At 41.2% G+C, this 27,933-nt stretch overlaps 1 long non-coding RNA gene across 1 annotated transcript; it reads right to left on the minus strand.

Moving 5' to 3' along the window:
• LOC106505064 lies at positions 9,814–24,082 on the minus strand. The gene is made up of 3 exons (XR_002336096.1): positions 23,330–24,082; positions 11,424–11,556; positions 9,814–10,583 (listed from the first exon to the last, which is right to left on the minus strand). It is a non-coding gene; the product is annotated as an uncharacterized LOC106505064 (long non-coding RNA).

Here is a 27,933-nt window from a genome sequence, read left to right on the forward strand (position 1 = left end):
CTCATAATAGCTCCACAGAAGCCAGGAGCCATTGCTGGTGTCTAAGACAATGGAAAAAGGCGCTGAGGGTAGAGATGCTCCCGGGGTGGAAAGGGACCTGTGACATCTCTGTAGCCCTGGGATGCAGCTTCGATCCTGAGCCCAGACAGTGGGTTAAGGATACTGCAGCAGGTTGCAACTGCAGCTTGGAGCTGAACTCCTAAAAATAAATACATGAATAAAAAGAATAGGTATTTTTGATTTTACGGATGGTGTGGCAAAATCTTTTTTAAATGATTTGCCTCCGTGAATATTTGGTAAATTTTATTACAACCATACTTTAAATAATTATACCGTTATTCCTTTATTTGTATTTTTTAGCATTCACAAAATTTTGAAAAATGTTTGTAGTATCCATCTTTTCTACATTTATTTTTCCATTTATTTGCTTTTGGGGGAATTTTATAAATTATTGCTTCTATCTGTGGTTTTAGCAGACTTTTAAACATATTATTTGATTATAGGTTTAAAATTTTTTCTGTTTGTAGATTTATCTTGCTAGGTTTCTTTACTTTATAATTTTTTCCCTAGTACATCAAATTTCAGTTTAATCCTCTTTGGTTTATTCCTTTGTTCTTTTTTTTTATAATTTTCATTTAATGATTTTCTTTTATCTATAAGTAATACAGATATTTTGTTGGTATTACGCTCTCTGAATTTGGACAGTTATTTTTCTTTTATTTAACATTTAATTAAATACATAAACTTTCCCTGTAGATTTCGTCAAGAGTTCCAAACATTTTATAATTTCTGAAGTGTTTTATAGCTTAAGCCTTGAATTTCTTAGGAATGCAATTTAAGTGACAAATTTTTATTTGTTGATTCTTGATATTTAGATATATGGGTCAAATTTTATACTATTGTAATAAGGTAATTTATTGTGTAACATTCTTATTTGATATTTTTGAGATTTCCTCCATGACTCAATAATATTTGCAAATTTGAATGTGCATATGTGCATGCATGTGTGTGTGTGTGTATGCCTTTTTTTCTTAAGGCTTCACCCACAACATACAGAAATTCCTGTGGTAGGGGTTGAATTGGAGCTGCAGCTGCCAGCCTCCACCGCAGCAACAGCCACACTGGATCCAAGCCACATCTGTGACCTACACCACAGCTCACAACATAGCAGGATCCTTACATAATGCACTGAGCAAAGCCAGGGATTGAATCTTTATCCTCCTAGATACTTGTCGGGTTCTTAACCTGTAGAGCCACAATGGGAACTCCTGTATGCAGTTTATTTTTAATTTGAGTGAATTTTTAAAAATTAGTTTATAATTTCTGCTACTCGCTTTTTGTTCATATTTGTTCACCTTTATTTCGATATTAAATTACTTAGAATTATTTTCACTGTTTTATTTTATTTTTTAAATTTTTTTCCATTTTCCAGCTTCTGTTGGATTGGTATAGACGTTCTGCATCAACAGCCTCGTTCTCCTTTATGTTTATGGAAGTGATAAATTATATTTTATAATCTTAAAGTTACTCAAATTTTTAAAATACAAAGTTTTTAAGCAACATGAAAAATTATTTTGTAGGTGTATTTTTCTCTCATTCATGGCAATTACATTAGTGCTTCAATTACCCAATTAAAAACATCCATTTTGGCCTTTGTTTTAACTCTGATTTTCCTACTGTTCTTCCATCTTTCCAGTCTCCCGGTTTTTAAAATTGTTTAATTATTTTTCATGCTGATTTACTTGCTTTTCAAGTTCTCTTAGAAAAAGCATATTTGATGTAATTTCCTTAATCGTTTCTGAAAATACCTGATGTTCTGACATGTATAGAATGATAACCAAGCAGGGTTGTGAATCTTTCGAGCAAACTGGTCTGTATTACTGACGTGACCAGCTGCTCACAGCCCGATGGTCGCTCTGTGTACCTTATGTGGGCACGCTCCAGCAGCTGGCATGGTGGGCTCTGTGTACCTGATGTGGGCACGCTCCAGCAGCTGGCAGGGTGGGCTCTTAATCTTTGATATTCCACAGGTTTTCTAAAATATCTCTACCTTTAGCTTTGCTTCAGTTGCTTGTGATGGACTTATGATCTATTCCAATCCTTGTGCCGTATCTGTGACCTACACCACTAGCTCATGGCAATGCCAGATCCCCAACCCACTGGGTGAGGCCAGGGATCGAACCTGCATCCTCATGGATACTAGTCAGATTCATTTCTGCTGCGCCACAACGGGAACTCCTCTATCTTTTTCTTATATTGAGCATTTAAAATGTATTTAAAGTAAGCGTATACTCTCTACAAGATAGAATAGTATTATAATTGCAGTCATGAAACATTACACAACAACGATTTAAATAGTAACACTCAAATTAGGAAATCCAAGGGAAAAAGATATGTTCAATTTTTTTCTAGAATTGTAAATCCCTGCTAATAATGAGATTGATTGATGTTTCACTATACACAATAAGGAAATATCACTTTAAATTTAGCAAATTTTATTTGGAAATATGAGTAAGCTCAGTGTCAGCAAAAACTCTGATCCTGGAGATACCATTCACAGCAGAAATCTTGGACAGACCTTTGCGCAGAGTAAGGAATGAAAGAACCAAGTCAATTTCATTTAATCACAACTTTCAGGATGATATAGTCTGATTTTTTAATTATACGCCATAGAAAATGTACATTTAGACTGCTAAGGTTAAACCAAATCCTGTTATTTTAAACTATATTTCAATGTGTCTTCAGAGAGATTATAAAGAAAATCATAATTGTTAATTTTATCAGAAAGTTTCTGTTTTAATGTTCTCTTCACACTCACACAAAAATTATCAAGATGTCTCAAACTCCAATCTTTTGTGACAGTACTTCATTCTTTAACTTGGAACCTGGCGAGGGAGAGAATACGTGTTTGACATTCTGCAAGCACTGCTTTTTAGTCCATAGATATCAGTCACTGATGCTGATGTTGTCCTGGTTGTGGAGAAACCCATCCCTCTCAAGGAGAAGAAGAAAGATGTAGGAATTAAAGATGTAGGCCAGTGGCTGCAGCTCCGATTTCAACCCCTAGCCTGGGAACCTCCATATGCCACGGGAGCGGCCCAAGAAATAGCAAAAAAAGACAAAAAAAAAAAAAATGCTGGAAATGTTAAAATGACGTATTAAATTACTCATTAATTTGATTCCTATTTAAGTAGAAGGAAAATCTATTTCCTAATCTCAAAACCTGTCTACATCAAATTATCCAGAAGGCTTCTACTCATTCGAATCATTTTATGGTCTATCTATGCACTTAAAAGTCTCCAAGGCAGAAAAATAATTTTAAAATTTTAAAAATTTAATATGTGATTGGTAATCCAACCTAAAATAGATTTTAATCCCTATAGATTACAAACATTGCCTGAAATCATTGGATAAATGGATTAATGCCGTTTTGTGTTTAATCATCTTTGAGTACGAGGCAACCATAAGAGCACAGAACGGGTACCTTGGCATTCACATCTGGGCCTCAGTTGTATCTCTGAAGCTCACCAGTTTCCTGATTGCAACACTCAGCCCCACTTCTGGGAATTTCAGTTTACCCATCAATTATGCCAATCACACGTAGTATTTACCAGAGCAGAAAGAGAATATCTGAAAATCATGAATAATCAAAGATCTTAAGAGTATAACATTTAAAGTGTTTTCTCAAAAAAATCAAAGTTGTGATAAGGAGTTATTAGGTGTAAGTACAAATTTTAGCTGAACTTTTTACCTGATAGACTTGTGTGCTTTATGAGGACAGCTATTCTTAAAAATAAAGAAAAAGCAAATAAATATTGTCAGATACATAATAAAATAATTTTCTCCAAGATATTGAGTTCACCTTTTTCTAAGCACCTGAGAAAATGAAATGTATAGCTAAGCAAGGAATAGTAGAATCACTAAATAAGAAAGATACATAGAATCCACCCAGAAGAACTAAGTTACCCATTATCAAAGCCGTGATTATTTTGGAAATCCTAGGAAGCCCCCAACCTTGAGCGAAAAATATGCAGCAAAGTTATTGAATGTCGTCACTATTTATCCTTTAAGCGAAGGTTATGATGCAAAGCCTCGTATCTGCCCTCGTCACTGGGAGGGAATATGGTGCAAAAGCCCTGTCCCTGCTGTCCTTGTGGAGGAGAAGATTTTCAGTGCAGTAATTTCAAAACCGTGTGATGAGTGGATGACTTCAAAACCCGGTGGGACGCTCCCCTGTGGGGCAGCAGATCAAAGGTCCGCATGTCTACAGCTCAGGCACCGGCTGCAAATGCGCGCAGGTTCCGTCCCTGGCCTGGGAATGTCCACATGCTGCAGGGGCAGCCAAAACAAGCAAACAAACAATTGTGCTATGCACAAGACTTCATACAACCAGAAAGACGTTTTGAGATTAGGAAATAGATTTTCCGTCTACTTAAATAGGAATCAAATTAATGAGTAACTTAATACCTCATTTTAACATTTCCAGCATTTTTTTTTTTTTGTCTTTTTTTGCTATTTCTTGGGCCGCTCCCGTGGCATATGGAGGTTCCCAGGCTAGGGGTCTAATCGGAGCTGCAGCCACTGGCCTACGCCAGAGCCACAGCAACGCGGGATCCGAGCCGTGTCTGCAACAGCTCACGGCAACGCCTAATCCTTAACCCACTGAGCAAGGGCAGGGACCGAACCCGCAACCTCATGGTTCCTAGTCGGATTCGTTAACCACTGCGCAACAACGGGAACTCCAACATTTCCAGCATTTTAAAGCAGCAAAAACACTCTTTCTCCCACACAAATTTCCTATAGTTTTATTTTTAAAACTGTGATAAGGACTATAAATTCAATTCCAAGTGCCTCTTGTTATAGGTAGGTGTTCCATAAACGAAGCACATTAATACTTTTATTAGTTGCAAAACTAAATCACAGACAGAAAGCGTGATGGCCACTCCCCAACATGCAGGAAACCTTTCCCACCAGGCGAGGTACGTACGTGGGCACCACGGCAAACACTCAGAGAGCAAAACTAATAAATGCGCTTGGCGAATTTATTTTAATAAAAGCAAAACATAAAATAATATCTTGACTTTTGTTAGAAAAATCAGAGCCTTTTTATTTTTGGTGATTTATTTTAACCTTGACAGTTTCATTCCCCACCCTTTAAAAGAATAAAAAGTGAATTTTGTTTGGCTCTCATCCTGCAGCTTTATAGCCGAGGAATAAGTTTGGAAATATAATAAACATTCAAATAAACCTAATTCATATCATGCTTCACATAATGTGATCACTTTCGTTAAATTTAGAAAACTCCAGTCTGTTTTATTACTGCAAATTTAATTATACTGAGGTTCATTTTATGACTATTTTACATTTGTTTAATTTTGGAGTGTGAATGTTGACAATATGAATACAGAAACGCCACGGCATCTTTTATATTTGAGATGGAAAGTACATAAAGGAGACTAATTTTTCTATGTGTGATTGCAAACTTTTTTCTTTTCTTCTGGAGTCTCAATATATTACAGACTGGGGAGTAAGTGATATAGCTTTATAGAATTATTCCTATAATTTTTATATTTAATGATTCTTGTAACCATTATGAAGGAAGAAATAACCTCAATATAATACAAATAAAAAGCAGGACTCCACTGTGACTTTTTTGCTAAATATATATTTAAATTGTATTTATTCTAATGGACACAGCATTCCTTTTATGTTCATGAAGCCAAAGTTAAAGGTACTGTGATTTATGACATTTCTCTGAGTTGAAAACCTAGATTTAAAATATATACATGTCTTAAACATTAATAGAACCACATATATTTGTATTTATAAAATAAAGCAAATGCTGAAGTTAAGTAAACTAATTTTTCTCAAAACTAATGAAAAAAATCCTGGATCTTATAAAGCAAAATAACATTTCAAATTGGAACATAAACAGAACATTTGAAGATCTGGCCAAATAAGAAATTAAGACTTATTACATTGAATTAAGTTCCATGTACCTCTTCTGTGCTATGCTAAATTTAATATGGTAACTGAAATAGATTTTAAATTTCTGCTCATTTGATTAAGTAGGTTCCATTAGCATATTTGGGTGCATATTTTTCTTTCTTATTCACTCCAGTGCCTGAAGTCTCTTTCTGGTTTCACTTGATTTGGTGTTTACATGTTTATGTTTTAATAGCTTTTATGGAAATAAAAGGAATTTTCCATTTAAGTGTAAAAGTCGGTGTTTCTTTAGAATAAGAACAGAGTTCTACAACCCATCGCCACAATCAATTTTAGAATATTAAATACCTTTCCCCAAAAGAAACCTTTAATCACTGTGCCTTTATGGCCACCTCTCAGGTCTCAAGGCTGGGCAGCTATTAATACAACGTCTACCTCTGTAAGCTCGCTCACTGTGGGCACGACATAAGATTTACGTATCTGAGGTGTTGAATTTTGTCAACTGATTTTTCTGTGCCTGAGATGATCATTTTTCCTCCCTTTTATTATGATATGCATATTAAGTCAATTTTCAGATGCTAACGGCAATTTTGTATTCCTGAAAAAATTCCTGCTTATCCATTGTGTATACCTTTTTGTACGTTTCTGATTCAGTTTGCTAGTATTTCCCTGGAGATTTCAGTGTTTATAAGCTAGGTTGATCTCCAGTTTTTCTTTTTCTTTTTTTCTTTTTATGGCTGTCGTATGCAGCATCTGCATGTGGGATCTCAGTTCCCAGGCCAGGGATTGAACCCAGGCCACAGGGGTGAATGTGCCAAGTCCTAAACACTAGACCAGACCACCAAGGGAACGCCTTAGTTTTTTTGTTTGTTTGTTTGTTTTGGAATGTCACATCCCCCTGCATTATTTCTCTCGATTCTTGCCCACATGCAGCAAGGATTTGGAGGTGCGGGGGACTCTTCCGGCGACACCCGCGACGGAGCCAGCGGTCTCTGGGCATAGGGATGGAGGCAGGCAGGCTCTCTAGGCAGGAGCAAAGGTTCAGGACGGGAGGGGCTCTGGGGGGAAGGGAACTCCCCCCGAACCAACCGCGCCTTGGGTCAAACGTTTCAGCTCCTTTTTGGGGACATTTAATGAGCCAGATGCTTACCCCAGTTGCCTTAGAGATGACAAACAGCTTCAAGTCATGTTGGGGGGGGGCTGTGCTGGGGGTGGGGGAGGCTTTCCTGGTCTGGGGACTGGCTCTGGCTGCAACTGGTCTCCCCTAGATTCCATGGCATGGACCTTACCAGAGACCCGATTTCTCCCACCCCAGGCCCCCTAACTTTTCCTGTCCCAGCCCTCTGTGCTGTGCATAAGGGCTGAGTGTTGTCTGATTTTGTATGGGGGCACGTTTTGATCCTCCAAGTGGTTTTGGGGTGAGATGCTTCATCCGCATGGGGTACAGGGTATAGGGAGGTGCTCCGAAGAGCACGCCTCTGGTGTGTGTGTGTCCCACTGTTTGATCACAGGTCTCCTGTTTTTGGTAAGGGTAGTCAGCCTGTTTTGTGTCACTTGGGTCTGATTTGCTATCCTATCAGACCTAACACTAATATAATAAGGTTCCTTATTCTCCAGAAGTTGTACTGGATGTGATATTTTCAAATTAAATATTGAAGAATGCCACACCTTCTGATTTTTTCACCTGTCTGATTGAAATGTAATTATGACAATAGATTCAATTTCTATCCCTTTTAAGTTCTCATCAGTTTATTAATTCTCTCACTTTAATTAGAAGATTCGTATAATTAATTAGCATGTAGATTTGCCATTTTTACTACGTTTTGATGGAAACAACTACGAAAAGATGCAAATGTCCAAATATACAAAGTATTTTTGCATAAAGATTCCATTCTCAATATGTTTTACTTATGCATACCAATTGCAGAAAATTTCTAGGACATAGAACTATTGTGAGAAAGTTGTAAACGAATTTTGGTCAAACCTCTAAACCAACCAACGCTGAGATACCTCTTACCATCTAAGTAGTATCAGTTTTAAATACACCCAACAGATACCTCATCTTGGTGGTGAACAGACTGCTGAATCAACCCTAAGCTCTCAAAAATGTTTATCAGACATTCACTCAGTCCCTTCGCATGTATTCGTTGAAGAATTTACTCTTTGAAGACAAGGCACTGGACTCGAGACCACAGCAGTGACTGAGGCACATGAGCCCTGCTTCGGGCGCTTCTGGGATAGTCAAAGATAAAAGCAAGTGTATTTAAACACAGCAGGTGCAGGCAAAAGTGGATGGCCAGGGACGCACCTAGTACTTTTGAGAGTGAAGTACGGTTCTCTGAGGTTGGACAGAAGAATCTAAGCTGAGATCTGGTGGACGGACGGGGATTGGCGCAGTGGGAGTCGAGCATGGAGGGTGCAGGGCGGTGTTCCAGGTGCCAAGGTCGCGGGGGGCCCAGACTTCAGGAGTTCAGAGAGGGCACCCTTAGGTTTGAGTCGAACCCCATCTCATTTGACTTTGGCACAGTATTGCTAGTGGTCAAGGCGTCAGTCTTCAAAGGGGTCTCCTTCCTTGCCTTTCTGCCTCATTGTTATGGTAAAGCAAATGAATGTTCAGTCTAAATGCCATCATGGAACTCCTGCAGCTGAGAACAGGCCTCAAGGAGCAAGAATTAATGACTCCATAGGTAGGTCTAGAGAGGGACGCACTCCTTAAGTTGCTCCCGAGTTCCCCAGTGCTTCATTAGGAAGCAAGACATCAGAGTGTGTATCCCAAAGCTCATAAAAATCTCATTATCTGGCCCAGACCTGCCCTTCATGACTATACTCTAGTCCTAGATATATCCACTTCAAAATTTAAACCTGGTGCTTTCTGATAAGTTTCTGACTTGTCAAATCTTTGTTTCTCTGAAATAGGAATGGTGTCTTAAGCATTTTTAAGATAGTGGGGAATCTTTAATGTACGATTAGCAGATTCCTAAGATACACCCATGGTTTCTATGGGGTATCTGAACAGTCGTTAGAAATTCTACAGCATGGAACGTCTTCCTGGTAAGTGCGATGCCAGATGGGAGGGCTGACGTTAATTAGATGCCTCCCAATCGACCAGGTGGGCACTGGGATGCAGAGAAGGAAAAGTTACATGCTCGACTGAGGCCATCACTTCTCATCATGTGTCCAGAGATTGAGGATGAAGAGCCGCCCCAGGAAAGGCCTCCAGGTGATGTGACATTGTTCCAGGCTGCGGGTTCCTGGAACACACCGGAGCCGCCACAGAAGACAAGGTGTAACGAAACGCGCTACCTCCTCTGTCGTGTGCCACGTGGACTGTGCTTTTCACGGCATCCCGAAGATGGCCTCCGTCCACGCCCCACCCCAGGCTGCAGGCGCTTGTCTACACGGACAGGATCAGGGGCAGCGGCAAAAACGTATTTTGATAACAGAGTTTTTCAACGATTGCAAAGCCTAAGCAAACTTACCGCAAGGGTCCAGACCTTCTGAATTCAGCAGGACAGTCTCAGCTCCTGACAATTTTGTTACTCTTTCCCCTGGATCAGAATAGTGAGGAATATGCGTATCTTAGAAAGAGCAGGGAAAGCAATATATAGACCATAGGACATTCAGTAAAATAGTCGTTGCTAGTCGTTATTTACCTCTGCTTCATTTTTTGAAGTTTGACCGAAGTATGGTTGATTTACAAGGTTGTGATCATTTCTGCGGTACAGCAAAGTGACTCAGTCACTCGTGTATGGAAGCCCACCCTCTCTGAGATTCTTTTCCCACACAGATGATCTCAAAATTTGGGGCAGAATTCTCTGTGCCATCCAGCAGGTCCCTATTGGCCAATCATTCCATAGACCTCGGGGTGCCTGCTAACATCTAAATACTGGGTAGATTCTGGTGTCAGGGGCTCTGGTTTTATCTCCCTTGACACATACAATATTGCTCTGCAGGAATCACTGCATGGCTTTCAGTTTTTATACACGGGCATTGAGCTCAAGAGCGGTTCAGCAACGTGTTAAGTGCCCATTAACCGGAATCTAAAGCGCAGGGTTATAATCGCTGAATCACACTGATCACCATGCTGTCATTCCCTTTAGGTTTTACATTTAAATGATAATCTTATTCACTGGCGTATTCATTCATTCCCACCTTCGTTTATTTCCTAGGTTCAGGATCATCAGGCGAACAGCATCTCTGTTATTGAAACCGCGTTCATTCCTGCGATTCTTCAGCCACGTCGCTGAACGCGTCACACCTGCCAGGAGTGAGTCTGTGGCAGTGGAGCAGCACGGGGAACACAGACAGCATGAAGCATCGACTCTGCCCTGAAGTGTCCCGAAGCCAGTGGAAGAGCCAGAAAACCAGGGGCGTGAAACCGCGAGGTTCGCGCTGTGCAGGGTGGAGAGGGCTGGGGAAGCGCGGAGGGAGGGGGCGGCCCCGCCGAGGGCCTGGGAGAGTGCCCGCTGCAGCTGCATCCTACCTGGTCCGTCTGCTTGTCCAAGAACCTAGGGTGGGAGCTGAGAAGGGGCTTGTTGAAAGAAAGCAGCCCATTTCTGTGAGGAAAAAAGCAACCCTCAAATGCAGCTGGGTTGACAAATGCACTCGGTGAATGGTCATTTTCACTTTACCAAGAGCTGCAGGATAAAAACACACACATGCACACAAGAAGGTTTGTAGAGAAACGGAAAGCTAATGGATTTCCAAGCTGTGGCTCTGCTGCTGATTTGCTTCCATCCTTTTTTTTTTTTTTTTTTAAATCTGACTGTCATCCTTCTTTTGAATATGAGCCTACCTCACATACCCAATATTCATTATGATCTGGACACGTTACTAGTGGCGGGATGTTAGAGTCTCCAGAGAAACAGAACAAGTAGGATGCGTATACCTCTATCTTCATCTCTCTCCCCAACTATTTACCTATCCATCTATTTATATCTCTCCATCTATCATCTGTCTCTGTGTCTATCTACCTGTCCATCTATCCATCTATCCCTCCGTTTTGTCCCTCCATTCCTATGTCTTTCTGTTCATCTATCCGGAGGACGATGGAGGCTATAACACACCCCGGTGTCTGCAGCGTAAGTCAGCAAACTGGACACTCACAGCGTGGACAGCCAGTAGGAAAAAGCCATGATCTCAGGTTGCAGGCCGTTTGGCAGGAAGAGGTTTCTGTACTTCAGGGGAGGGTCAGACTTTTTGTTCTAGTCCAGCCTTCCCCTGGTGGGCTGAGAGCTCCCACCTCAGGAAGAGTGATCTGCTTTCCCAGTCTACCTATTTAGACGTTAATCTCATCCCGAAACACCCTCACCTTAGAAACACCTTTGAATAGTATTTGTCCAAAGCTGGACACCACGGACCAGTCAAGGTGACACACATTATGAACCAATATTAACTAAGAAGTTCTCAAAGGGTGGTTCTGGGACAAACACATCTGGGAACCTGTGAGGCAGGCGTATCCCACAGCCCCATCTTACCAACTCCGAGCTGGGTGTGGGGCCAGCACCTGCATCTTCAGAAGCATCGAGGTGATTCCCATGCAGCTGAGCTGCAGAGCAACGGCGACAGTCACGGTTCTCTCAGATGCAACTCCCTGCCGTGGAAATTCACCTGGGGAGAGAAGAGGTTGTACCTTCGAGGCACTTCCTTCAGCGCCTGTCCGCACTGGGAGAATCATGGCTTTTCAGCTCTCTTTTTCAGAGAGGATGCTTTTCAAGGTGTGTGTGAAATAGAAACTTTTGAGGACGGTCGGGAGGTCGTAGGGTTGGTGTGCTTCGTGGTGGAGCACGTGGCGTCTGAACTGGGCATCGGGGCACAGAGCCCTCGTCCCAGGCCTCCGCGCCTCCAGCTGTGCTGCCTCTGGGGCATCAGCTAAATGCCTTGTGCTTTGGGGTCTTCCACAGTCACCTGCACAAATAACGCCAGGCCTTTCTGCCTCAGACATGTGTGTAGGATAAAGTGAGAAAAAAAGGAAATAGGCCAAAGCTTTAGACACTTGGAAAACACCAAACACCTAAGAAGAGACGGGTTAAGTTTGAAGCACAGCATTTTGAAGAAGCAGTGTCTCAAGACCTAGTGCTAGAGAAGGTGTCCCTGCTACAAAAAGCAGAAGAGGACTGAGCGGCTCGGTGTTAGTATCCCCGCATTTTGAACCATCCATCCTTGGGAAAGTGAGGGGGCAGAGGAACAAGGAACTCTCGGGTGGCCTTTTGTTCTGGTTATTTGCACGGGAAATGAACCAGAAGCAAAGAGATAAGAAGACCACTGGTTCTTAAGAAAATGAGTTAGGAGATTACAAATAATCACGCACACATGAAGGCCTGCGTTCAAAGGACAAAGCCGATGGCTCTGGTTTCCACACAAGCGGAGCCTGGAGTGAAGGCTGGACGGCCTCATGGAAGGATGCTTAGCTCCAACGTCCAGCAGAGATGGGCTTGTTGCAGATGGTGGGCATGGGCTGAGGACAGGGCTCTCCCGTCAGAGCGGAGGGTTGGCTGTCTCCTAAGCCGCAGGGTTTGCCTGCGCCACCGATTCCTGTTTTCGCCTCTGCATTTGCAGAGAGGTTCTTGTTGCTGTCAGTCTTCTCATGCTTCAGCCCTGGGGGGTCGAGAGGCTGCCATGACGCCCATGCCCGTGTGTAGTTACAGATACTCGACTTCACCCCGGCGACAACCCGGACAGGCCTCAGGAATTGTTTCTCCTTGGTGATGTAAGAATGTTCTGTCAAGGGGTAAATGCTACATGTGGTCAGTTGTTGGCGAAAGAGAGAACACTGTGTGTGTGTGTGTGTGTGTGTGTGTGTGTGTAGAGAACTCTGACTAGTAAAGATTCTTGATACCGAGAGTGATTCTAGGGAGTAAAACGCCGTTTTCTGAACCCATCCCCATCTTTCTGGAATATGCATCCTCTCGAATGATTAGGGTTGAAGATGCTAATTACTCTACCTTGGTAACAAAGAGAGCGGCGATAATGGAAAGATGTGTTCCAACAATGCAGGTATTACAAAACATGCACACCCTGAAAGTCGAGAGATGTTTTATCTGATGGACAAACCTGAGGACTTCCGCCCGGGAGGCAGCATCTCGAGTAACCCTGAGAGCACGGCTCTGAGGAGGTGAGTGGGGAGCCAGGATGTGTAGGGGGGTTTGCCACAAAGGGCAGATGGGAAGAAAAAAAAAAAGGCAACATTGCTGCTGATGACAGAAAACCAGATACTCTCAAGTTAGGGAATCTGCCCTTGTTCTGTGGGCAGAGGCAAGGGTCTGGCTCACGGAGATCTTTCCTTTGCCGTGCACCTCGGCTCTCTGGGGCCAGTGTTTGGTGTTTCACACCCTGAGGTTCACCCAGAGAGTGACTGCACTCTTTCTTTTCAGTGCTCGCCAACCTTTCATTGATTCATTTATTTTTTAAAGCTTTACTGAAGTTGGTTCACAGATGGTGACCGTTTCTGCTGTGCGACAGACTGATTCTGTTGCACATGTGCGTACATCCGTCCTCTGTCAGATGCGTTCCCACACAGTCATCACAGCACACTGGGTGAGTCCTCCGCGCTGCAGGGCGGGTTTCTGAGGGCCAGACGCTCCGTCCACCTCAGGGCAGACGCCAGTCCCAAACCCCAGTCCCTTCCACTGGTGACCATAAGCTTTTCAGCGTCGGGGAGTCTGTTTCTGCTCAGCAAGTAAGTTCGTGTGCATCCTTCTTTTATTTTCGAGCAGGCTGCTGGCTGCTGGACGGCCGCTGTTCTGTGTTTCCTTGCTGAGTTCCCTCGGGGCCCAGGGCTCACCCTTGCAGGTGGCTGCAGCCGCGGATGCCTGCACTTCCTTTGCTGACTCAAGTTAGGAGCTTGGGGCTGGCAGATACAAACAGCTCTATATACACAGTGGACAACCAAAAAGGGCCTGCTGTGTAACGCAGGGAACTATATTCAAACCTTTAATAAGCTGGAGTGGAAAAGCTTCTGAAAAAGGGCATACAGATATGGGCTTCCCACCCCTGCAGCATAAGGAAATTCCTGGTCCATTATTCTAGAGGGTTTATTTCATACAGGTTTTCAAATATGTCAATTAAATGTTAGAATTATCGTCTCAAGCTTATTATCTCTGTTCTATCCTTAACTATGTTCTTATATTCATTTTCAATTTTGTTCGGGCCGTCTCTTTTTTTCATTTTTCAAGTTTTATTGTCAAAGTATGGTTGATTACCATGTTGTAATAATTCCTGCTGTACAACGAAGTGATTCAGTTATTCATAAACACATCCATTCTTTTTGATTCTTTCTTCTTTCATTTTTTCTTTTGCTATTTAAATGCGATGCAGGTTTTCATCTTTTTTCGTTTTTTTAGTTTTACTTATTCGTATGCATATTTTAAAAAGTAGTCTTCCAAAAGCCAACTTCTGTCTTCTGGTATTTTCTTTTGTAGATTTTTTCCGTTTTATCAATTTCTGCTGTTATTTTATTTATATTATCTTCTATTTTCTCTATTCCATGTTTTAGCTCTTATGTAATTTGCTGAAATCATTCATTTCCAGACTTTGTTATAATTTGATAGAACTATTTACAAGCTGTACTTTTAAAATTCCATTTTCACTGCATTCTTCTGGAACTGATATGTAGGGTTTTTTTAATTATTCGTTTCTAAGTGCTATTTAGGTTTCAATTATTAGATCTTCTTTGATTCATGAATTATTTGCAAGTATGTTCTTAAATCATCAATTTAAATTTTAAACCTTCACAGTTATAGGTATTTACTTATAAATTATACTAAATGTTCACCAAATCTATAAAGTATATATATATATATATTTTAAATGCTCACTAAAAAGTTATTTTTTGTCAGATCCTGCAGTTTGTCATTGTTTTATTTTGTCTTATGTTCTTCTCTAATAGATAAGAAAACTTGTTTGACTTAAGGAAGATTAGTTTCTGTAATTTTCTGATTTTATTTGTCATTGTGTTAATCAGCTTACATGTACAATATCTTCTAGGTTCTTACTACTTTTTTCTCTTAAACTTAATTTTCAGTCTCCTATGGCTATTCAAATGAGTGTGACCATTCTAGAATTTACTCAACCTAATAAAACATAAAATGCCTCAAAAAGCCATCACCACCAGATCTGATAAAAATAATTTGTTATACCTTTTTCTGGAACAAAGTGGAAAGAGAAATGGCAACTTTTGTATTTCTCCTCAATCAAAAGATCATTCTTCCCACACAATGGCTTGCTTTATGGATCAAAATTACATTCTTGTTTTCCTGTATTTATTTGTTTTTCTAACACTCTTGTGGGTAGCTCCGATACCCAGACAAGTAGTTCACTTTTAGTCACAGAGAAGCTGCACCCTGAGATTGTGGGTGATGTGGGCCTGGAGTATGTTCAGGACAAGTGCTACTCCTTGCTGCCGTGGGCTGGAAGAGCTGACTGCTTTTAATCTGCACGGCTTTGTGGCCCGCCAGCCACTTTATCAGTAAAATAATTTCAAACACAACGCGGAATTAACCAGCTGGACGAAGTTATTTAGGATCATACATGTCAACTCAGCATATATCTTTCGACTTAACTGTAATTTTGCTCTTGGTATAATTTAGTTTTTCCTTCTAATGATAATGAAAATAGCAATTGTCAAAGCTGTCCAGCCTTTGTTTTCGTTCATTATGTTAAAATAAGTTATCGACATTAAAAGCTCTTTCCTGTTGGCCCGTCAGAGATCCATCTACTCACTCTCACTGCAAAATGACACATTTGCTGAGCGCTGCCCAGTCCATTTTATTTTACTTTCAACATTTATGAAGCACATTTTTATTTAAAATAGGGTCTTGGCTTTGGAGTTTGCTAAAATCCGTAATAGAGATCAAAGCTAGGTTGCTCACCCTGGGAAAAAAATCATCATAATAAAAATTCTCACTTCATTTTCAATAGAATATTTGATAAAATCTGAAGGTAAAGAGAGAGAAGCAGTACTTATCTCATTTCTCAGCCTTTCTGTCAGGGGTCGTATAAACTTTATTTTACTTTATCTTTGTTTTAACCATTTTAGATGCGTAATATTATTATTATATTCTAAATTAGAAAAAAATAAGTGATAAAAGTTAATTATTTCATCCAAGTTACAGAATTAGAAGTGGTAGAATTGGTATTTGAATGAATAATTACCATGTTTCAAGGCTGTATTCCCCCCTTAAAAATCCTGTTTTTCTTTCACTGAGTCTGATAATGTATCTTTTTATTGCTCTTAATGTGCATTAAAGTAATTTCTAAAACCATCATGAGATTCTTGCCTTTCTCAGAAAAATCTAATGGAGTTTATAACAATCAGCTTTCTCCCAAGAGAATTTACAGTGAGAGTTGCTTTTCTTGAGGATGATGTCTTATTGATTCTTCTTTTCAAATATTTCGATATCTTCTTAGTAGCTTTCAGGTTGTAGCTTTTAAATCACCAATACCACACTAAAGCAATCAGTGGCTTGGAAATGACATGACAGCATTTTTTCCAACAATTCTTAATTCTTGATAACTATTTCTCTCTCTCTCTCTTTTTTTTTTTTTTTTTTTTAGGGCCGTATCGACAGCATATGGAGATTCCCAGGTTAGGGGTCGAATGGGAGCTACAGCTTCCAGCCTACACCACAGCCACAGCAACTCAGGATCTGAGCCTACACCATAGCTCACGGCAACACCAGTTTCTTTAACCCACTGAGCAAGGCCAGGGATCGAACCCACGTCCTCAGGGATGCTAGTCAGATTTGTTTCCACTGAGCCACAATAGGAACTCCCCTCAAGTTTTCTTAAACTCATAGACATTCAAGATTTGAAGCCACCTTTCAAGATCAGCTCTCATGTACAAAACGTTAAGTCCTTCGAAGGAAAATACGTGTCTATGTTTGCACCATTTTAGTCGTGGAAAACTCGCCATCTCTCTTCATGGACTCAGTTGGCGGAAGCATTGTCCCCACGCGGAACCAGCCACCGAGTGGCATTGCTGTTACGTCATCCAGGGACGTCTTTGTGCATTTGAAGCCAACATGTATCCCTTCCCTGAATCATGTATCTCCAAAACGGAAGTAATTGTTAAAAATCCTGTTTCTGCGATCATTGCTTTATTTCCTCCGTCCCTTCCCTCTGCCTCTGCGTGCACACTTCATGCCACCTGCATGTCCTCTCTGGATTTCGGAGCTTCAGCATTTTCCACTGAAGCAATATTTCCTGTATAATAATATTTTACACTAACCTGCGCGATCTTTCGGGATATTTTTCTGAGCATTCATGGTTATTTACTAAATTTTTTAATAACATTGATATCATAACATTGGTTATTTAGTAACACTATGCTATTATGTATAGTAAATATATATTATACATTAAAAAATTGTGTGGCATCCTTATGAGAAATGTTCTCTTATTATTACCGTTATAGACAACTGATACAACTAAAAGAAGGAAAGCAAATTGGGAACAGTATCATCTGCAACATATGAGATAAATTTATCTTCGTCACAACCCAGCGGATGAAGTAACAGTTTCCTGTGGCCTCCCTGGCGTGTCGCCGCCAGCATGGCTTCTCCATGCGTCACGGTCTGACACACGTGAGTCAAGACCCAGCAGCACACGTGTCCCAGCTCTGTTCACACCCTGTGCAAACAGCTCCCCTGAAGCTGTGGAGTGTTACGTGGGGCACCCTGGATTTAATGGACCTGAGGAGAGTCCATGTAGTCCCTGGAAATAAACTGCGGCGTTTTGAGTCCTGGCTTTTCAAGGTCATGGATGGAGAGGGGCGTGTGCTTTTTACAGGTGCGAGTATCCTTAGAAAGTGTCTCTATTTCCTGAACTCAGAAAGCAGAGGCGTGTCTTCTTAAAGATGCAAGTTTTCAACACTTGCATATTCAGCACTCGGAGAACAAGACTTGCAACATCTTCGGAAGATATTTGGGTCATGGTTCGCCTGATGAAGAGCAAGTCTTCTGAAGAATAAGGTTTTATGAAGTTTGTCGTTTTAGGACTGCACTTTAACGGAATGTGAGGCATGGACTCTTACACTTTAATCAAAGGAAACCTTGAAAGGGCTCTTGGGTCCAACACAATTTCCTGGATGAGAACAATCTGTGATAACACTTGGCAGTCAGTGCCTAGGCTTTTCTGGTTTTGTGAGTGACGTTTCAAGGGTTTTGTGGGCGGGCTATAGGGCCATGAAGGTCAGGACTCTGCATTTACAACAGAAAGCAGAGTCTCTTGTGTTTTGTGGGCAGGGAGGGGCGCAGAACTGCTCCGAAGGCTTCAGCACACTCTGCAGAGGACCCACCCGCAGGGCGGGAACTGAGCGGTTGGAAACTCCAGGCATCGATTCTTCAGCCGGGCCGGGCTCTGAGGACAGGGGACAGGGGTTACCCACAGACACACTTTGCATTTGTTTTGGTGTTTCTTTTTAGGGATGTGGAGCTGCCCAGGCTAAGGGGGGAATTGGAGCTGCTGCTGCAGGCCTGCACCACAGCCACAGCCACGGCCACGGCCACGGCCACACAGCCATGCAGGATCTGAGCCGCATGGGTGACCCGCGCTGCAGCTTTGCGGCAATGCCAGACCCTTAACCCACTGAGTGCGACCCGGATTGAACGTGCATCCTCACGGATACCATGTTGGATTTTTAACCCCCTGAGCCACAGTAGGAACCCCAACATTTCCAGTTTTAAGATAAATAAGTTCTGGGGACATCACACCCCCACGATGACTGCCGCTGACGCTGCCGGAGGGAAGACGGGAAAGTGGTGAACAGACACAATCCTAAGTGTTCTCGGCACAAGGAGAAAGCTTTTTTTTCTTTATTAAAAAAAATTGTAACTGTATCAGATTATGATTCTTTTTTTGCCTTTTCTAGGGCCGCTCCCGTGGCACATGGAGGGTCCCAGGCTAGGGGTCGCATCGGAGCTGCAGCCACCGGCCTACACCGAGCTGTGTCTGTGACCTACACCACAGCTCACGGCAACACCGGATCCCGAACCCACTAGTGAGGCCAGGGATTGAAACCGAAACCTCGTGGATGCGAGTTGGATTCGTTAACCACTGAGCCACGATGGACACTCCAAGGATCCGGCTTCGTAGCAAAGCTGTTTGTTGTCAGGAAATCTCCACCATGCAGCTGATTCACAAAAAGGAGGTTCGGGAAACGTAGTTCCAAATTTTGCGTATTTGAGAACAGCAGAGACTTACCTTGCGATGTGAGTGAGGGCACCTATGCCTTAAGCATTGCTAGGAAGAGGCTGACAACAAAGTGATTTTGTTCCTATGGTTCTACCTTTCTTTAAAAAATTTTTGGCCATGCCCAGGGCATGCGGCAATTCCCAGGCCAGAGAGCTAACCCATACCACAGAGTGACAATGCTGGGTCCTTAACCCACTGAGCTACCAGGGAGCTCCTTGTACTAATTTTTTTAATCATCTTTTTTTTATTTAAACTTACAATGTTTAATAGCTTCAGTCAAACACAAATACGTACTGGTTCCAAAACTGTTTTGAAATTTGTAGGAACTTCTCAATATGCAGGGTGAGATTTTCACTAACCTCATGACAGTTTTATGTACTCTTGCCAATTTACTTCTCTCCATTGCATGTGTAATGGCCGTGGCTTTGGGGGCACCGGCCATGTGGTTGGGGACCTCTTACCTGCCCTCTATTTCTGTTTTATCCCCTTCCATGTGTTGAGCCCATAGGTAGTCATGATATAAACTTTTGATCTGTTTGTCAGAGCTGCTGGCATGCTCAGACTACGCTCGGTCGTTTTAGATGAGACAGAACATTCCCGCTCACACATATGGACAAATTCCGGGCCATTTTCGTTTTCAACGAGCTGGGCCTCTGTTTTATGTCTAACCTGCTACAGGTTGTTCTGTCTCCTTTTAAACGCCTTCTTCTTTGTGATATACAAACACATGAGTTCAAATACATATGAATCTTAACTTTTCCGTGGTCTCATGGATTGCCTTTAAAATCTTCATTATTCTGCTTTCACGCAGCTAAACTTCGCATTTGTGCCCTCGCATTTTGACTTGTATTTCACAAGTCCTGACTTGGGTTATTCAGATCACATAGCAAACATGGAGAGAAACTTTCACAACGTTACATATCTTGTTAAAACCGCATTGCCTCCCAACATCCTCCCTTATTTTAGTTCAAGGATTATACCATCAGCTAGATTATTTATAATGTGCGTTTCTGGCTGTCCCTTTAATGAAAATTGCATTACTCTTTCAAGATTTTTAAACGTGGCAGTAGAAGGAAATGATTTCCTGTGTTCAACCACCTTTCCTGAAGATGCTACTTTTTGGGGAAAAGGTTGCCAAAAGTAGCATACAAGCAGTTATGTAGAAAGAAATTCATGGTGACCTTTTTTCTCTGCATTTTACAAAGTTGTCATTAAGCGCTTCATGCCTTTTCAACCTTGTTCGTCTTTCACTTACTTTCAAGAGTTGGTGTATAAAAAAATGAATCAACATGAAATACCAGTTTTGCATATGTTTCTCAACCAGTTGTGTCACAGTCTAGAGTTTAACTCAAGTCTTCTCACTGGGCATATTATTTGTGGATTCTATCAGCTCTGCACACCCAGACCCACATGTCCTGTTTAATTCTGATGTAAACCACTGGCCAATAAGCTCATTAAATGGGATCAAGGGTAGATTGAGAAATGCCTAGAGAGTTAGTTCTTCTGCCTCTGGCCCCAAAAGACTATGTAACAGCCAGGTTCTTAATGTAAAGGGAATGGTCCAATATTCGCCTTCTCTGCAAGGTTGGGGGAGTGACAGGAGGCCTTCTTAAAGGTTGACCTGGAGAAATGATGTAAAAAAATACTTGATCATTCCATGTAAGTTTCCTCCATGTCTTGTCATGGTTTGGTAGCTCCCTTCTTTTTAGCACTGAATGATATTCCATTGTCTGAAGGTATCACAGTTTCTTTATCCCAACTGAAGGATGCTGTGATTGCTTCCAAGTTTTAGCAGTTGTGAATGAAGCTAATATAAACATCTACATGCAGATTTTTGTCTGCCCATAACCTAAGGTTCCTTTGAGCAAATACCTTTCAGCATGACTATTGGATCATATGGTAAGTTCTGCTTAATTTTGGAAGAAAACAATTTCTCATTCCCTTACTATTGCCTTTTGCAGAGCAGACATTTTTAATTTTAGCCAAGCTTAGCTTATCCCTTATTTCTTTCATGCGTTGTGGTTTTGGTCTTGTATCTGAAGAGGCATACCATACCCATGGTCATGGAGGTTTTCTCCTGTGCTATCTTCTAGGAGTTTTGTCCTTTTTTATTTTCCATGTGAGGCTATGATTGATTTTGATGAAGGTTGTAAGTTCTGTGCTTAGATTTATTATTTTGCTTGTGGACATCCAGTTATTCCAACATGATATTGCCTTTTCTCCTTTGCTGGGAACAATATGGCTGTTTGTGTGGCCTCTTCCATTGATCTATCTGTGTATTCTTTTGCCAACACCACACTGCTTTGATTTCTGTAGCTTTATGTCAAGTCTTGAAGTTGGGTGACACTGCTCCTCCAGTTCTGTCCTTCTCCTTCAATATTGTGGGTCTTTCGTGTCTTCATATAAATTCTGAAATCAGCTTAATAATATCCACATGATAACTTACTGGGATTTTTATTAGGATTGTGTTGAATCTATAGATCATTTAAGGAACATATAGTTTGATAATATAGCATCTTCTTACTCATGAACATGGAAGCTTTCTCTGCTTATTTAGTTCTTTGATCTTGTTCATCAAAGTATTATAAATTTCTTCATCTAGATCTTGAACATATTTTGTTAAATCTATACCCAAATATTTCATTAATTTGGCTGGTAATGAAAATGGTATTGCCTTTTCAAATTCAAATTCCATTTGCTTATTGTTATTATTTAGGAAAGCAACCAGCTATTTTATATTAAACTAGTCTCCTGCAATCTTGCTAAATTGCTTATTAATCAAGAAATTTTTTCCTACATGGATATTTATGTCATCTGAAAACAAAGACAGTTTCATGTCTTCCTTCCCAGTCTATATATCTTTTATTTCCATTTCTTGCCGATTGCATCAGCAAGAACTTCCTGTACAATGCTGAAAAGCACTGGTGAATGGGGACATGATTGCCTTGCACTGGATCTTAGAGAGCTTCAAGTTTCTCACCCTTGTGTAGGGTTGTTAGCTGTAGGGTTTTTGTTGTTGATACGCTTCATCAAGTTGAGGAAGCACCCGTCATTTCCTAGTTTAATGAGAGTTTTGATCATGAATGGGCATTGGGTTTTATCAAAAGATTTTTTTTTTGCATCTATTGATTTGATCATTTTTAGTAACCAGAACAGTGTGTTACTGGCAAAGAAATAGACAAATTGCTGATTTTTAAAATTCTGTTAGAGTTCCCATTATGGCTCAGCAGTTAGTGAATCCAACTACCATCCATGAGGACACAGGTTCATTCCCTGGCCTTGCTCAGTGGATTAAGGATCTGGCATTGCCATGAGCTATGGTGTAGGTCGCAGATGTGTCTTGGATCCCCTATTGCTGTGGCTGTGGCGTAGGCCGGCAGCTACAGCTCTGATTAGACCCCTAGCCTGGGAACCTCCATGTGCCATGTGTGGTCCTAAAAAGACAAAAAGACCAAAAGGAAAAAAATTATACTAATGTGACAGATTACATTAATTGCTTTTCAAGTGCAGTATCAGCCTTTCACACATAGGATAAATTCTGCATGGTCAAGGTTTATAATTCTCTTTATGCATTTTTGAGTTTGATTTGCATATATTTTGTTGAGGATTTTTGCGTCTATGTTCATAGGAAGTATCATTCTGTAGTTTTAATGTTATGATTTATTCTTTCTCTGCTTTAAGAATTTAGAGTTTCGGAGTTTCCAGCATGGCTCAGTGGTTAACGAACCTGACTAGCATCCATGAGGACACAGGTTTGATCCCTGGCCTCACTCAGTGGGTTAAGGATCCGGCGTTGCCATGAGCTATGATATAGGTCACAGACCCGGCTTGGATCCTGCATTGCTGTGGCTGTGGTGCAGGCCAGTGGCTACAGCTCTGATTAGACCCCTAGCCTGGAAACCTCCATATGCCGTTGGTGTGGCCCTAAAAAGACAAAAGAAAAAAAAAGCATTTAGAGTTTCATACCCACTTAAATCTGTCTTTGTATTTATATCGCTCCATATATTCTCTTGCAAGTCTTTCTTTTAGAGAAGTCTTTCTCAGTCTCCCTTTGCAGACAGAAAACCAAGAAAGGAGCCAAACTATTTGACTGAAATCCAAAGCAGAAGGAAAAAAAAAAAAAAACAAAAAAAAAAACAAAAAAAACAACAATACAAATAAGTAAAGAAAAACTTTATAAATGTATACTTACAACAGAAGTGAAGCATCTTGTTTTACTTCCACCTCTGAGAACGTCACTTAAAATCTGTGATGGGAGAGCAAGAGCCTGTCCTCTGGACTCTCAGGCTCTCTAGTGTTTGCTGGCAGTGGCGAAGCTGTTTCTTTGTCTGGAATAAGCCCTCCACCATCTTTTTTTGAACATTAAAAATCTGTTCATTCTTCACCTTCTTTCGCGGTGTTATTTTAGAGAATCTTTCCCATACACTTCAGACCAGGTCAAGGAAAGAGACTCACAGTCTTTGGCAGCAGCATTTGCTGTAGCGCCAGCCACACAAGTTATTTTCAAATGCACTAGGGCGTTTTTACCTTATGCTTGTTGATCGTGCTGGCCTCTAACAGCCACAGAAAGTAGACTTTTTCTTTCTTGTTTGCCGTTTTCTGGCACTGCTGCTGAATGCAGACTCTTTAATAACATCTGCTCTAAAAATACTGCAAACAAATTTTATGTGCTGCAGGAGTATTTTTAAAACTAGGACAAGTACATCTCACGAAGAAGTATTTTTCCAGATGTATTAAGATCTAATCCACGTATAATATGCGTAAATTTAAAGTGAACAGCTTGATGATTTGATACAGCTCTGTATTGCTGAATTGTTGGTGTAAGAGGCTGGTTAACACATTGCACACGTAATCACCTCTCTCTGTCTGTATGTATAATGAGAACACTTAATGTTTACTCACTTTTCTTTCAGTGCATTTTTTGGGTCTTTTTTTTATTTTTTTATTTTTAGGGCCACACTCACATCATACAGAGGTTCCCAGGCTAGGGATCCAATCAGAGCTATAGCTGCCAGCCTACGCCACAGCCACGGCAACGCCAGATCTGAACCACGTCTGCAACCTACACCACAGCTCAGGGCAACGCTGGATCGTTAACCCACTGAATGAGGCCGGGGATTAAACCTGTTCTCATGGTTACTAATCAGATTTGTTTCCGCTGAACCACGGTGGGAACTCCCTCGGTGCATATTCTATTTCAAGAATATTTATTTAGCGATTTTTGAATTCAAAATAACCTCTCAAAGTGCTTACACATCTATAAAGAGAGAGATCCATTTTTTCATTACTCTTTCTCCTTCATTTTCTACATCTTTTCGTCTTTTGATTGGAGATTTTAGTCCATTTTTCTTAAAATAAACAAAGGAAATGTAAAGACTAGCTCTTATTTCATTGTTTTGTGACTTGTGTTTTAATTCCGTCTCATTATTTTTGTGTAATTACCATAGATTTCTTTGTATTTGTGCTTACCACAAGGCTTATACGAAATAGCTTATAAATATAGCAATCTATTTTATGCTGAAAACGGCTTACTTTCATTCACATACAAAAACTCTACCCTTTTACTTCTGTTCCTGCACATTTTATGTATCGATATCACACTTTACATGTTTTATATTTTGCATCCGTTAACAAATTATTCTTGTTATAGTTATTTTTAATATTGCCTTTTTTATAGTAGGGATAAAATTGATTTATATACCACCATAAGATTGTTAGGCTATTCTGAATTTACGTATGTGCTGGTACGGATGCGGTTTATACTTTTGCTTTCATGCTGTTTTTTAGTATGCTTTCATTTTAACTTGAAGAACTACCTGTAGCATCTTTTACGAGAAAGGTCTAGGGACGAACTCCCTTAGCTTTGGTTAATCTGATCTCTTCATCTCTTCTTCAGTTCTGGAGGAGATTTCCCCTGTATTTGTGGCTCGTGCTTCTTTTTTTTTTGTTTTTGTTTTTTCTTTCTTTCAGCACATTAGATATATTATACCACTCTTTCCTGGCCTGCAAAATTTCTGCTGAAAAATCCACTGAGATTTTTGTGGGTGATGAGCCATTTTTCTCTTGAAATTCTTTTCTTTCAAAATGTGAAATTCTTTTCTTGTGTTTAAATTTTAGCATTCTAGTTTTAATATGTCTCAGAGCAGCCTTCTTTTGACTGATCTTGCTTGAAGTCCTTTAGCTTTTTCTGCCTAAAGACCATATCTCTCCCAAGATTTGGGAATATTTTTAGCCATTATGTCTCTGCCCTCTTCTCTCTCTCTTTTTCTTCTGGGACTTCTGTGATGTGAATTTTGTTCTCTTGTTTGTCTCCCAGAATTCATGTATATACTCTTGATTCTTTTTTCTTTTTTTCTTTTGTTTAACTGGCTAGTTTAAAATAACCAGCCTTCGGGTTTACCGATTCTTTCCTCTGTGTGATCAAGTAAATCTGTCGGTGAAGGTCTCTTGAATTGTTCGATTCTGTGATCATATTCTTCAGTTGCAGGATTTCTGTTTTCTTTCTTTTTCCTAGTTTCCGTTTCTTCGTCAAACATCTCATTTGGTTCATGTATTATTTGCCTAATTTTATTTAGTCACCTATTTTTGACCTCTTTCATTTATTTCATTGAGTTACGTTAAGATTATTAGTTTTAGTTATTCTTCAGGAAGATTCTGGATCTCTATTCCTCTGTGGTCTGTTACTGGAGCCTTGTAGATTTCCTTCAGTCACTCATATTTGCCTGACCTTTTGTGATCTACGCAGCTCTGCACTAGAGCTTATGCATTTTGAGATAAAAAGACCTCTTCCATCTTGGCAGACAGGGTCTTGCAGTTAAAATCTTTCCTGTCAGTCCCCCAAGCTGATGGAATTACCTCTGGCGCTACAGTCATGCTGAGGTGGAGCTGGTGAAGAGGCTGTCACTACATCTGCACTGGGGTCTATGGTTGGTGGGCTTGTTAACATGGGCTGGGGTAGGCATGGGTTCTGCCTGGTCCCTTTGATGCTGATACTACCTCCCACATCTTGCTATGTAGAGTGGGGCTGGGATAACAGTTCACTTCAGGGTCCACAGTCAGGTCCTCAGATAATAAGCCTTTCATCTGGTCCAAGTCTCTGGAATGGCCATGGCCAGGTCTTTGGATGGTTCCTTAAGGGGCAGGACTAGCCAATCACCATGGCCAAGAGGACTGGAACTGGGCTCAAGGGATTTTTCAAGTTCCACAGTCAGGACTGCTGTCTGCAGACCTGGCTCTGGAGGCAAGAGCGGCATGTCTACCACCAGAACCCCAGATTGGCTGAACTGGTCCTTGACGGATCGGAGGGGCTGGAGCTACGATAGGACCCTTTCTGGATCTCCAAGGGCACAGAGAGCAGTGTCTCTCGCTGGTTCTCTGGGCCAGTGGTATTGCTTATGGACTCTGGCCAGGAGAGGCTGGACTCAAGTCGAGGACCCTTTCAGGGTCTCTGGGAGCACAGAATGGAGAATTTCTCCCTGGATTCTTGTGCTGGCAGGTCTGATGGCTGTGATTGTGACTGTGATGAGGTTGTAACCAAGTACAGAGCCCTTCTGGACTGAGCAGTTTTTAATCTGATACGTCATGGGGTTGAAAACACAGAGAAGTATAAAAAGGAAAAGTGTTTTTCCAGTGAGAGTGCTGCCAATTCTGTATTTTGATCTGGACAAGTCCATGAAAACGGAGGATTGAAGGTTTAAGCACCTGGAGAAGGCGGATCCTTGGAAAGCAGGAATCCTCCTGAAATCACCCATCTTCCCTTTCTCTGCAGTGGTGAGGGTCTGCTGTGCCCCACACCACTGTCGGGGGGTGTCCGGGTCAGAGAAGCAAGAGGACTTCTGACTTAACATTAGCCCAACCGTTCCCTGGAACACGCCTCCGCGCCCCCGAGCTGAGCGACGGCAAGTAGCTGGAGCCAGGAGAGAACCAACGAGTTGAGCACATTTTGTCATAAACAGCAAACTTGTCCAGGAAAACACTAGCTGTGGTGACATTCCTTTCTCCGCAGAGCAGGTGGCCTGCTTTCTGAAAAGGGCTTAGGGCTTGAAATTTTCTTTGAGCAGAATGTTTGAAACCATGCAAGCTGGAGTGGCAAATAAGGCAAAGCCATTCCCCACATGTAGAAAAATCAGCAGAAGCTTTCAAACATATGAGTTACGAAACGACGCAGCTGGGATTCTTTTTAAGCAGTGTGTCAAGCTATTACTCAGAGCACTGAAGATGTGGGTTTGCTTCCTGCCATGTTTCTCTGAAAAGCAGTTGGAAAGAAGTGACGGCTGCAATAAAATGTGGAGAGAAACATGAAACCCAGTGCACACTATTCACCAGGATTTTCTACTTTTGGTAAAACCTCAGAAGTTGCCATTGGCTAAATTACAATTAAAATACTGCCACTTAAGTAAGTCACTGAGGCTATTAAGGCCCTCACGTGACCTACAGACATTGAAGACAGCAAAACAGCGTGGTGGACAGAATACAAAGTTTCAGGTGAAAGAGCTGGGATAGCAGAAGTTTCAGATTATGGGGATGAATTTCACCCGTTTCAAATGGACCTAATGCGAACAGAGACACAAAGATCATAGGTATGTTATGAAGAGTAAGAGAGAACACGCTTTGCTTTTTAAATTGTAGTCTCTCACACTGAGTAGAATTGCTCCCAAAATACATCCTGGTGAGGAGATGGAGAACTTGGAACTTGTGCTCAGTTGGTGGGAATCTAAACTGGTGCAGCTTCTGTGAAGAATAGCATGGGCGTTCCTCGGAAAATTACAACTAGAACTGCCATATGATCTAGCAATC

Source organism: Sus scrofa, chromosome 9, assembly GCF_000003025.6.
Source record: "Sus scrofa isolate TJ Tabasco breed Duroc chromosome 9, Sscrofa11.1, whole genome shotgun sequence".
NCBI lineage: Eukaryota > Metazoa > Chordata > Mammalia > Artiodactyla > Suidae > Sus > Sus scrofa.